Below are 12,379 nucleotides of genomic sequence, written 5' to 3'. Positions count from 1 at the left end.
TTAGCTTACACTGTTTCTATCAAGCAAATGACCTTTTTTCATCACTTTCATTACGGTATGAAGGATTAGGTATAGTTTTAGAACCTGATTGACTCAACTACGTTTTGACCATTATTGTTACTTTCAAAGCTTTTGCAGAAGGAGAAAACAGCTAAAACGGACTGTATGAAGAATGCTTTAGCTTACACTGTTTCTATCAAGCAAATTACCTTTTTTCTTCATTTTCATTATGGTATAATGGTTTAGGTATAGTTTTAGAACCTGATTCACTCAACTACGTTGTGACCATTATTGTTACTTTCAAAGCTTTCGCAGAAGGAGAAAACAGCTAAAACGGACTGTATGAAAATTGTTTTAGCTTACACTGTTTCTTTCAAACAAATGACCTTTTTTCATCACTTTCATTACGGTATGAAGGAATAGGTATAGTTTTAGAACCTGATTCACTCAACTACGTTGTGACCATTATTGTTACTTTCAAAGCTTTTGCAGAAGAAGGATACATCTAAAACGGACTCTAATGAAGAATACATTAGCTTACACTGTTTCTATCAAGCATATTACCTTTTTTCTTCATTCTCATTATGGTATAATGGAGTAGGTATAGTTGTAGAATCTGACTCACAAAACTACGTTTTGACCATTATTGTTACTTTCAAAGCTTTCGCAGAAGAAGGATACATCTAAAACGGACTCTAATGAAGAATACATTAGCTTACACTGTTTCTATCAAGCATATTACCTTTTTTCTTCATTTTCATTATGGTATAATGGATTAGGTATAGTTGTAGAATCTGACTCACACAACTACGTTTTGACCATTATTGTTACTTACAAAGCTTTCGCAGAAGGAGAAAACAGCTAAAACGGACTGTATGAAGATTGCTTTAGCTTACACTGTTTCTATCAAGCAAATGACCTTTTTTCATCACTTTCATTACGGTATGAAGGATTAGGTATAGTTTTAGAACCTGATTGACTCAACTACGTTTTGACCATTAATGTTACTTTCAAAGCTTTTGGAGAAGGAGAAAACAGCTAAAACGGACTGTATGAAGATTGCTTTAGCTTACACTGTTTCTATCAAGCAAATGACCTTTTTTCATCACTTTCATTACGGTATGAAGGATTAGGTATAGTTTTAGAACCTGATTGACTCAACAACGTTTTGACCATTATTGGTACTTTCAAAGCTTTCGCAGAAGGAGAAAACAGCTAAAACGGACTCTAATGAAGAATACATTAGCTTACACTGTTTCTATCAAGCATATTACCTTTTTTCTTCATTTTCATTACGGTATGAAGGAATAGGTATAGTTTTAGAACCTGATTCACTCAACTACGTTGTGACCATTATTGTTACTTTCAAAGCTTTTGCAGAAGGAGAAAACAGCTAAAACGGACTGTATGAAGAATGTTTTAGCTTACACTGTTTCTATCAAGCATATTACCTTTTTTCTTCATTTTCATTACGGTATAAAGGAATAGGTATAGTTTTAGAACCTGATTCACTCAACTACGTTTTGACCATTATTGTTATTTTCAAAGCTTTTGCAGAAGGAGAAAACAGCTAAAAAGGACTGTATGAAGTTTGCTTTAGCTTACACTGTTTCTATCAAGCAAATGACCTCTTTCATCATTTTCATTATTGTATGAAGGATTAGGTATAGTTTTAGAACCTGACTCACTCAACTACGTTTTGACCATTATTGTTACTTTCAAAGCTTTCGCAGAAGGAGAAAACAGCTAAAACGGACTCTAATGAAGAATGTTTTAGCTTACACCGTTTCTATCAAGCAAATGACCTTTTTTCATCACTTTCATTACGGTATGAAGGATTAGGTATAGTTTTAGAACCTGATTGACTCAACTACGTTTTGACCATTATTGGTACTTTCAAAGCTTTCGCAGAAGGAGAAAACAGCTAAAACGGACTCTAATGAAGAATACATTAGCTTACACTGTTTCTATCAAGCATATTACCTTTTTTCTTCATTTTCATTATGGTATAATGGATTAGGTATAGTTGTAGAATCTGACTCACACAACTACATTTTGACCATTATTGTTACTTTCAAAGCTTTCGCAGAAGGAGAAAACAGCTAAAACGGACTCTAATGAAGAATGTTTTAGCTTACACTGTTTCTATCAAGCAAATTACCTTGACCATTATTGTTAGTTTTAAAGCTTTCGCAGAAGGAGAAAACAGCTAAAACGGACTGTATGAAGATTGCTTTAGCTTACACTGTTTCTATCAAGCAAATGACCTTTTTTCATCACTTTCATTACGGTATGAAGGATTAGGTATAGTTCTAGAACTTGATTGACTCAACTACGTTTTGACCATTATTGTTACTTTCAAAGCTTTTGCAGAAGAAGAAAACAGCTAAAACGGACTGTATGAAGAATGCTTTAGCTTACAATGTTTCTATCAAGCAAATTACCTTTTTTCTTCATTTTCATTATGGTATAATGGTTTAGGTATAGTTTTAGAACCTGATTCACTCAACTACGTTGTAACCATTATTGTTACTTTCAAAGCTTTCGCAGAAGGAGAAAACAGCTAAAACGGACTGTATGAAGATTGCTTTAGCTTACACTGTTTCTATCAAGCAAATTACCTTGACCATTATTGTTAGTTTTAAAGCTTTTGCAGAAGGAGAAAACAGCTAAAATGGACTGTATGAAGATTGCTTTAGCTTACACTGTTTCTATCAAGCAAATGACCTTTTTTCATCACTTTCATTACGGTATGAAGGATTAGGTATAGTTTTAGAACCTGATTGACTCAACTACGTTTTGACCATTATTGTTACTTTCAAAGCTTTTGCAGAAGGAGAAAACAGCTAAAACGGACTGTATGAAGATTGCTTTAGCTTACACTGTTTCTATCAAGCAAATGACCTTTTTTCATCACTTTCATTACGGTATGAAGGATTAGGTATAGTTCTAGAACTTGATTGACTCAACTACGTTTTGACCATTATTGTTACTTTCAAAGCTTTTGCAGAAGAAGAAAACAGCTAAAACGGACTGTATGAAGAATGCTTTAGCTTACAATGTTTCTATCAAGCAAATTACCTTTTTTCTTCATTTTCATTATGGTATAATGGTTTAGGTATAGTTTTAGAACCTGATTCACTCAACTACGTTGTGACCATTATTGTTACTTTCAAAGCTTTCGCAGAAGGAGAAAACAGCTAAAACGGACTGTATGAAAATTGTTTTAGCTTACACTGTTTCTTTCAAACAAATGACCTTTTTTCATCACTTTCATTACGGTATGAAGGAATAGGTATAGTTTTAGAACCTGATTCACTCAACTACGTTGTGACCATTATTGTTACTTTCAAAGCTTTTGCAGAAGAAGGATACATCTAAAACGGACTCTAATGAAGAATACATTAGCTTACACTGTTTCTATCAAGCATATTACCTTTTTTCTTCATTCTCATTATGGTATAATGGAGTAGGTATAGTTGTAGAATCTGACTCACAAAACTACGTTTTGACCATTATTGTTACTTTCAAAGCTTTCGCAGAAGAAGGATACATCTAAAACGGACTCTAATGAAGAATACATTAGCTTACACTGTTTCTATCAAGCATATTACCTTTTTTCTTCATTTTCATTATGGTATAATGGATTAGGTATAGTTGTAGAATCTGACTCACACAACTACGTTTTGACCATTATTGTTACTTACAAAGCTTTCGCAGAAGGAGAAAACAGCTAAAACGGACTGTATGAAGATTGCTTTAGCTTACACTGTTTCTATCAAGCAAATGACCTTTTTTCATCACTTTCATTACGGTATGAAGGATTAGGTATAGTTTTAGAACCTGATTGACTCAACTACGTTTTGACCATTAATGTTACTTTCAAAGCTTTTGGAGAAGGAGAAAACAGCTAAAACGGACTGTATGAAGATTGCTTTAGCTTACACTGTTTCTATCAAGCAAATGACCTTTTTTCATCACTTTCATTACGGTATGAAGGATTAGGTATAGTTTTAGAACCTGATTGACTCAACTACGTTTTGACCATTATTGGTACTTTCAAAGCTTTCGCAGAAGGAGAAAACAGCTAAAACGGACTCTAATGAAGAATACATTAGCTTACACTGTTTCTATCAAGCATATTACCTTTTTTCTTCATTTTCATTACGGTATGAAGGAATAGGTATAGTTTTAGAACCTGATTCACTCAACTACGTTGTGACCATTATTGTTACTTTCAAAGCTTTTGCAGAAGGAGAAAACAGCTAAAACGGACTGTATGAAGAATGTTTTAGCTTACACTGTTTCTATCAAGCATATTACCTTTTTTCTTCATTTTCATTACGGTATAAAGGAATAGGTAGAGTTTTAGAACCTGATTCACTCAACTACGTTTTGACCATTATTGTTATTTTCAAAGCTTTTGCAGAAGGAGAAAACAGCTAAAAAGGACTGTATGAAGTTTGCTTTAGCTTACACTGTTTCTATCAAGCAAATGACCTCTTTCATCATTTTCATTATTGTATGAAGGATTAGGTATAGTTTTAGAACCTGACTCACTCAACTACGTTTTGACCATTATTGTTACTTTCAAAGCTTTCGCAGAAGGAGAAAACAGCTAAAACGGACTCTAATGAAGAATGTTTTAGCTTACACCGTTTCTATCAAGCAAATGACCTTTTTTCATCACTTTCATTACGGTATGAAGGATTAGGTATAGTTTTAGAACCTGATTGACTCAACTACGTTTTGACCATTATTGGTACTTTCAAAGCTTTCGCAGAAGGAGAAAACAGCTAAAACGGACTCTAATGAAGAATACATTAGCTTACACTGTTTCTATCAAGCATATTACCTTTTTTCTTCATTTTCATTATGGTATAATGGATTAGGTATAGTTGTAGAATCTGACTCACACAACTACATTTTGACCATTATTGTTACTTTCAAAGCTTTCGCAGAAGGAGAAAACAGCTAAAACGGACTCTAATGAAGAATGTTTTAGCTTACACTGTTTCTATCAAGCAAATTACCTTGACCATTATTGTTAGTTTTAAAGCTTTCGCAGAAGGAGAAAACAGCTAAAACGGACTGTATGAAGATTGCTTTAGCTTACACTGTTTCTATCAAGCAAATGACCTTTTTTCATCACTTTCATTACGGTATGAAGGATTAGGTATAGTTCTAGAACTTGATTGACTCAACTACGTTTTGACCATTATTGTTACTTTCAAAGCTTTTGCAGAAGAAGAAAACAGCTAAAACGGACTGTATGAAGAATGCTTTAGCTTACAATGTTTCTATCAAGCAAATTACCTTTTTTCTTCATTTTCATTATGGTATAATGGTTTAGGTATAGTTTTAGAACCTGATTCACTCAACTACGTTGTAACCATTATTGTTACTTTCAAAGCTTTCGCAGAAGGAGAAAACAGCTAAAACGGACTGTATGAAGATTGCTTTAGCTTACACTGTTTCTATCAAGCAAATTACCTTGACCATTATTGTTAGTTTTAAAGCTTTTGCAGAAGGAGAAAACAGCTAAAATGGACTGTATGAAGATTGCTTTAGCTTACACTGTTTCTATCAAGCAAATGACCTTTTTTCATCACTTTCATTACGGTATGAAGGATTAGGTATAGTTTTAGAACCTGATTGACTCAACTACGTTTTGACCATTATTGTTACTTTCAAAGCTTTTGCAGAAGGAGAAAACAGCTAAAACGGACTGTATGAAGATTGCTTTAGCTTACACTGTTTCTATCAAGCAAATGACCTTTTTTCATCACTTTCATTACGGTATGAAGGATTAGGTATAGTTCTAGAACTTGATTGACTCAACTACGTTTTGACCATTATTGTTACTTTCAAAGCTTTTGCAGAAGAAGAAAACAGCTAAAACGGACTGTATGAAGAATGCTTTAGCTTACAATGTTTCTATCAAGCAAATTACCTTTTTTCTTCATTTTCATTATGGTATAATGGTTTAGGTATAGTTTTAGAACCTGATTCACTCAACTACGTTGTAACCATTATTGTTACTTTCAAAGCTTTCGCAGAAGGAGAAAACAGCTAAAACGGACTGTATGAAGATTGCTTTAGCTTACACTGTTTCTATCAAGCAAATTACCTTGACCATTATTGTTAGTTTTAAAGCTTTTGCAGAAGGAGAAAACAGCTAAAATGGACTGTATGAAGATTGCTTTAGCTTACACTGTTTCTATCAAGCAAATGACCTTTTTTCATCACTTTCATTACGGTATGAAGGATTAGGTATAGTTTTAGAACCTGATTGACTCAACTACGTTTTGACCATTATTGTTACTTTCAAAGCTTTTGCAGAAGGAGAAAACAGCTAAAACGGACTGTATGAAGAATGCTTTAGCTTACACTGTTTCTATCAAGCAAATTACCTTTTTTCTTCATTTTCATTATGGTATAATGGTTTAGGTATAGTTTTAGAACCTGATTCACTCAACTACGTTGTGACCATTATTGTTACTTTCAAAGCTTTCGCAGAAGGAGAAAACAGCTAAAACGGACTGTATGAAAATTGTTTTAGCTTACACTGTTTCTTTCAAACAAATGACCTTTTTTCATCACTTTCATTACGGTATGAAGGATTAGGTATAGTTTTAGAACCTGATTGACTCAACTACGTTTTGACCATTATTGGTACTTTCAAAGCTTTCGCAGAAGGAGAAAACAGCTAAAACGGACTCTAATGAAGAATACATTAGCTTACACTGTTTCTATCAAGCATATTACCTTTTTTCTTCATTTTCATTATGGTATAATGGATTAGGTATAGTTGTAGAATCTGACTCACACAACTACATTTTGACCATTATTGTTACTTTCAAAGCTTTCGCAGAAGGAGAAAACAGCTAAAACGGACTCTAATGAAGAATGTTTTAGCTTACACTGTTTCTATCAAGCAAATTACCTTGACCATTATTGTTAGTTTTAAAGCTTTCGCAGAAGGAGAAAACAGCTAAAACGGACTGTATGAAGATTGCTTTAGCTTACACTGTTTCTATCAAGCAAATGACCTTTTTTCATCACTTTCATTACGGTATGAAGGATTAGGTATAGTTCTAGAACTTGATTGACTCAACTACGTTTTGACCATTATTGTTACTTTCAAAGCTTTTGCAGAAGAAGAAAACAGCTAAAACGGACTGTATGAAGAATGCTTTAGCTTACAATGTTTCTATCAAGCAAATTACCTTTTTTCTTCATTTTCATTATGGTATAATGGTTTAGGTATAGTTTTAGAACCTGATTCACTCAACTACGTTGTAACCATTATTGTTACTTTCAAAGCTTTCGCAGAAGGAGAAAACAGCTAAAACGGACTGTATGAAGATTGCTTTAGCTTACACTGTTTCTATCAAGCAAATTACCTTGACCATTATTGTTAGTTTTAAAGCTTTTGCAGAAGGAGAAAACAGCTAAAATGGACTGTATGAAGATTGCTTTAGCTTACACTGTTTCTATCAAGCAAATGACCTTTTTTCATCACTTTCATTACGGTATGAAGGATTAGGTATAGTTTTAGAACCTGATTGACTCAACTACGTTTTGACCATTATTGTTACTTTCAAAGCTTTTGCAGAAGGAGAAAACAGCTAAAACGGACTGTATGAAGATTGCTTTAGCTTACACTGTTTCTATCAAGCAAATGACCTTTTTTCATCACTTTCATTACGGTATGAAGGATTAGGTATAGTTCTAGAACTTGATTGACTCAACTACGTTTTGACCATTATTGTTACTTTCAAAGCTTTTGCAGAAGAAGAAAACAGCTAAAACGGACTGTATGAAGAATGCTTTAGCTTACAATGTTTCTATCAAGCAAATTACCTTTTTTCTTCATTTTCATTATGGTATAATGGTTTAGGTATAGTTTTAGAACCTGATTCACTCAACTACGTTGTAACCATTATTGTTACTTTCAAAGCTTTCGCAGAAGGAGAAAACAGCTAAAACGGACTGTATGAAGATTGCTTTAGCTTACACTGTTTCTATCAAGCAAATTACCTTGACCATTATTGTTAGTTTTAAAGCTTTTGCAGAAGGAGAAAACAGCTAAAATGGACTGTATGAAGATTGCTTTAGCTTACACTGTTTCTATCAAGCAAATGACCTTTTTTCATCACTTTCATTACGGTATGAAGGATTAGGTATAGTTTTAGAACCTGATTGACTCAACTACGTTTTGACCATTATTGTTACTTTCAAAGCTTTTGCAGAAGGAGAAAACAGCTAAAACGGACTGTATGAAGAATGCTTTAGCTTACACTGTTTCTATCAAGCAAATTACCTTTTTTCTTCATTTTCATTATGGTATAATGGTTTAGGTATAGTTTTAGAACCTGATTCACTCAACTACGTTGTGACCATTATTGTTACTTTCAAAGCTTTCGCAGAAGGAGAAAACAGCTAAAACGGACTGTATGAAAATTGTTTTAGCTTACACTGTTTCTTTCAAACAAATGACCTTTTTTCATCACTTTCATTACGGTATGAAGGAATAGGTATAGTTTTAGAACCTGATTCACTCAACTACGTTGTGACCATTATTGTTACTTTCAAAGCTTTTGCAGAAGAAGGATACATCTAAAACGGACTCTAATGAAGAATACATTAGCTTACACTGTTTCTATCAAGCATATTACCTTTTTTCTTCATTCTCATTATGGTATAATGGAGTAGGTATAGTTGTAGAATCTGACTCACAAAACTACGTTTTGACCATTATTGTTATTTTCAAAGCTTTTGCAGAAGGAGAAAACAGCTAAAAAGGACTGTATGAAGTTTGCTTTAGCTTACACTGTTTCTATCAAGCAAATTACCTCTTTCATCATTTTCATTATTGTATGAAGGATTAGGTATAGTTTTAGAACCTGACTCACTCAACTACGTTTTGACCATTATTGTTACTTTCAAAGCTTTCGCAGAAGGAGAAAACAGCTAAAACGGACTGTATGAAGATTGCTTTAGCTTACACCGTTTCTATCAAGCAAATGACCTTTTTTCATCACTTTCATTACGGTATGAAGGATTAGGTATAGTTCTAGAACTTGATTGACTCAACTACGTTTTGACCATTATTGTTACTTTCAAAGCTTTTGCAGAAGAAGAAAACAGCTAAAACGGACTGTATGAAGAATGCTTTAGCTTACAATGTTTCTATCAAGCAAATTACCTTTTTTCTTCATTTTCATTATGGTATAATGGTTTAGGTATAGTTTTAGAACCTGATTCACTCAACTACGTTGTAACCATTATTGTTACTTTCAAAGCTTTCGCAGAAGGAGAAAACAGCTAAAACGGACTGTATGAAGATTGCTTTAGCTTACACTGTTTCTATCAAGCAAATTACCTTGACCATTATTGTTAGTTTTAAAGCTTTTGCAGAAGGAGAAAACAGCTAAAATGGACTGTATGAAGATTGCTTTAGCTTACACTGTTTCTATCAAGCAAATGACCTTTTTTCATCACTTTCATTACGGTATGAAGGATTAGGTATAGTTTTAGAACCTGATTGACTCAACTACGTTTTGACCATTATTGTTACTTTCAAAGCTTTTGCAGAAGGAGAAAACAGCTAAAACGGACTGTATGAAGATTGCTTTAGCTTACACTGTTTCTATCAAGCAAATGACCTTTTTTCATCACTTTCATTACGGTATGAAGGATTAGGTATAGTTCTAGAACTTGATTGACTCAACTACGTTTTGACCATTATTGTTACTTTCAAAGCTTTTGCAGAAGAAGAAAACAGCTAAAACGGACTGTATGAAGAATGCTTTAGCTTACAATGTTTCTATCAAGCAAATTACCTTTTTTCTTCATTTTCATTATGGTATAATGGTTTAGGTATAGTTTTAGAACCTGATTCACTCAACTACGTTGTAACCATTATTGTTACTTTCAAAGCTTTCGCAGAAGGAGAAAACAGCTAAAACGGACTGTATGAAGATTGCTTTAGCTTACACTGTTTCTATCAAGCAAATTACCTTGACCATTATTGTTAGTTTTAAAGCTTTTGCAGAAGGAGAAAACAGCTAAAATGGACTGTATGAAGATTGCTTTAGCTTACACTGTTTCTATCAAGCAAATGACCTTTTTTCATCACTTTCATTACGGTATGAAGGATTAGGTATAGTTTTAGAACCTGATTGACTCAACTACGTTTTGACCATTATTGTTACTTTCAAAGCTTTTGCAGAAGGAGAAAACAGCTAAAACGGACTGTATGAAGAATGCTTTAGCTTACACTGTTTCTATCAAGCAAATTACCTTTTTTCTTCATTTTCATTATGGTATAATGGTTTAGGTATAGTTTTAGAACCTGATTCACTCAACTACGTTGTGACCATTATTGTTACTTTCAAAGCTTTCGCAGAAGGAGAAAACAGCTAAAACGGACTGTATGAAAATTGTTTTAGCTTACACTGTTTCTTTCAAACAAATGACCTTTTTTCATCACTTTCATTACGGTATGAAGGATTAGGTATAGTTTTAGAACCTGATTGACTCAACTACGTTTTGACCATTATTGGTACTTTCAAAGCTTTCGCAGAAGGAGAAAACAGCTAAAACGGACTCTAATGAAGAATACATTAGCTTACACTGTTTCTATCAAGCATATTACCTTTTTTCTTCATTTTCATTATGGTATAATGGATTAGGTATAGTTGTAGAATCTGACTCACACAACTACATTTTGACCATTATTGTTACTTTCAAAGCTTTCGCAGAAGGAGAAAACAGCTAAAACGGACTCTAATGAAGAATGTTTTAGCTTACACTGTTTCTATCAAGCAAATTACCTTGACCATTATTGTTAGTTTTAAAGCTTTCGCAGAAGGAGAAAACAGCTAAAACGGACTGTATGAAGATTGCTTTAGCTTACACTGTTTCTATCAAGCAAATGACCTTTTTTCATCACTTTCATTACGGTATGAAGGATTAGGTATAGTTCTAGAACTTGATTGACTCAACTACGTTTTGACCATTATTGTTACTTTCAAAGCTTTTGCAGAAGAAGAAAACAGCTAAAACGGACTGTATGAAGAATGCTTTAGCTTACAATGTTTCTATCAAGCAAATTACCTTTTTTCTTCATTTTCATTATGGTATAATGGTTTAGGTATAGTTTTAGAACCTGATTCACTCAACTACGTTGTAACCATTATTGTTACTTTCAAAGCTTTCGCAGAAGGAGAAAACAGCTAAAACGGACTGTATGAAGATTGCTTTAGCTTACACTGTTTCTATCAAGCAAATTACCTTGACCATTATTGTTAGTTTTAAAGCTTTTGCAGAAGGAGAAAACAGCTAAAATGGACTGTATGAAGATTGCTTTAGCTTACACTGTTTCTATCAAGCAAATGACCTTTTTTCATCACTTTCATTACGGTATGAAGGATTAGGTATAGTTTTAGAACCTGATTGACTCAACTACGTTTTGACCATTATTGTTACTTTCAAAGCTTTTGCAGAAGGAGAAAACAGCTAAAACGGACTGTATGAAGATTGCTTTAGCTTACACTGTTTCTATCAAGCAAATGACCTTTTTTCATCACTTTCATTACGGTATGAAGGATTAGGTATAGTTCTAGAACTTGATTGACTCAACTACGTTTTGACCATTATTGTTACTTTCAAAGCTTTTGCAGAAGAAGAAAACAGCTAAAACGGACTGTATGAAGAATGCTTTAGCTTACAATGTTTCTATCAAGCAAATTACCTTTTTTCTTCATTTTCATTATGGTATAATGGTTTAGGTATAGTTTTAGAACCTGATTCACTCAACTACGTTGTAACCATTATTGTTACTTTCAAAGCTTTCGCAGAAGGAGAAAACAGCTAAAACGGACTGTATGAAGATTGCTTTAGCTTACACTGTTTCTATCAAGCAAATTACCTTGACCATTATTGTTAGTTTTAAAGCTTTTGCAGAAGGAGAAAACAGCTAAAATGGACTGTATGAAGATTGCTTTAGCTTACACTGTTTCTATCAAGCAAATGACCTTTTTTCATCACTTTCATTACGGTATGAAGGATTAGGTATAGTTTTAGAACCTGATTGACTCAACTACGTTTTGACCATTATTGTTACTTTCAAAGCTTTTGCAGAAGGAGAAAACAGCTAAAACGGACTGTATGAAGAATGCTTTAGCTTACACTGTTTCTATCAAGCAAATTACCTTTTTTCTTCATTTTCATTATGGTATAATGGTTTAGGTATAGTTTTAGAACCTGATTCACTCAACTACGTTGTGACCATTATTGTTACTTTCAAAGCTTTCGCAGAAGGAGAAAACAGCTAAAACGGACTGTATGAAAATTGTTTTAGCTTACACTG

This window comes from Pungitius pungitius, chromosome 21, assembly GCF_949316345.1.
Source record: "Pungitius pungitius chromosome 21, fPunPun2.1, whole genome shotgun sequence".
Classification (NCBI taxonomy): domain Eukaryota; kingdom Metazoa; phylum Chordata; class Actinopteri; order Perciformes; family Gasterosteidae; genus Pungitius; species Pungitius pungitius.
The sequence above is the reverse complement of the archived record's forward strand: the minus strand, read 5'-3'. Positions refer to the sequence as shown.